The sequence below is a fragment of the Oryzias latipes genome, chromosome 4 (assembly GCF_002234675.1).
Source record: "Oryzias latipes chromosome 4, ASM223467v1".
Lineage (NCBI taxonomy): Eukaryota > Metazoa > Chordata > Actinopteri > Beloniformes > Adrianichthyidae > Oryzias > Oryzias latipes.
In genome coordinates, this window is record NC_019862.2 from 22,920,296 (window position 1) to 22,921,983 (window position 1,688).

The 1,688-nt window shown below is 42.1% G+C and overlaps 1 long non-coding RNA gene across 1 annotated transcript; it reads left to right on the plus strand.

The window, feature by feature from the left end:
* The first annotated feature begins 335 nt into the window (after window positions 1–335).
* On the plus strand, window positions 336–749 carry LOC110014322. The gene is made up of 2 exons (XR_002289434.2): window positions 336–480; window positions 579–749. It is a non-coding gene; the product is annotated as an uncharacterized LOC110014322 (long non-coding RNA).
* The last annotated feature ends 939 nt before the right edge of the window (window positions 750–1,688 follow it).

Here is a 1,688-nt window from a genome sequence, read left to right on the forward strand (position 1 = left end):
TGACGAATATCAACCCAAACTTACACCCAGTTAGCACTTTTTTTCCACGGCTCCATAAAAAAACGGTTCTCTTGGTTTTCATAAGTGTAACAGCTCTTTGCTTTTCCAGATCCAGAAAGTGATGAAGATTTCAGCCGTCTGAGAGTGAGGATGAAAAATTCACAGTCAAGAAACCCACAAAGACCAAAAAGGACAAAGTCTCCACCAAAGACAGAATCAAACCAGATCCCACTTCTGAAAAAGACAAACAACCGTCGAAACTATCAAAGACAAAGCCTGAAGCAGCAGGTTGGTTTCAACAGCTGACATTTTCCATTCTCTTGACTTTTGTTATTAAGATTTAAAAAAATATTTTAGCTGCTTCCAAACCGGTAAAAAGTCTTCCAACATCCAAACCGACACCCACCAGATCCCCTTCTACAAAGCCTTCGTCCTCTCTGAGCCCAGCAGCGGGGAGAGTACCCAAGTGGAACCCACCAGGTACAGCTTCAGTGAGAATCAATACACTTACTCTTTCGGTTATTTAAACTGCTGTAATCAGATTGAAGGCTAATATTTATGTTTATATTATATTCCAGCTCAGATTGGTAAAAGCGCCTCATCGTCACACAGTCCACTGGTGAAGTCACCCAGCGAGGGGCTGCGACTTGGACTGTCCCGCCTAGTCCGAGTCAACCGCTCCATCCCAGCGTTGCATCTCACTAACCCAGGGGTCGGCAACCCAAAATGTTGAAAGAGCCAAATTGGACAAAAAAACAAACATGTCTGGAGCCGCAAAATATTAAAAGCCCTATTTAAGCATTATAATGAAAGCAACACATGCAATATGTATCTATATGTATCTATATTAGCCTGCTATCAAAATGACTAAGTTGCTACAAATGCAAAATGAGCATTAATGATTAAATGTTTATTTGGCCTGCAGTACATTCTGCGGAGAACGACGCGTCACGTGACTGCTCTGTTGTGCAAGTTTAACTTCATTACAATATCAGTGAATTATGTTTCGTTGCTTTGATAAAATTAAAGAAACGTAATAAAGAAATCTGATTTTTGATGTCATTTTTATTTTGAGGATTTGAACAAAAAACAATTAAATGGAACGTGCATGCCCCATGACAGTCAGCCTGCGCTCGAATGACAGAACAGCTTCAAGCATTTGCGCCGCCTGCAGACTTTCATTTGGCTCGTTTAGGTGGCCTGTCAGTCATATCCACCAAGTGCAGCTTTTCCAGCCACAGCAACTTTCAGTTGCGGGTAGTTCAGGTCTTTGCTTTTCAGGAATGTTTTCACGTGTTTGGAACAGACGACAAAGTGACGCATTTTGAAAATGCTCCAGGGAGCCACTAGGGCAGCGCTAAAGAGCCACATGCGGCTCCTGAGCCGCAGGTTGTCGACCCCCGCACTGACCCATTAGGGGAGAGCGCATCATGTGTACCAGGGACGGCCATTTTTTCTTAACACAATTTTTAGAGAACATTCTAAAAATCGTTCTTGTCTTCCGGTTATTTATGACACAAGTCTCCAACTTGAACTAAAATTAAAGAGCTTCAGGGAGGGGATGCTAGGTTGTCCACACAGTCTGGTCCTCAGGAGTTAATCCTCTATTCTTTGTGTGAATTAAACAAAACTCTTGTTGGTTTGTGAGGAAACTAAAAATTGTTTCTCTTTTAAAACCCTTGTGCTAT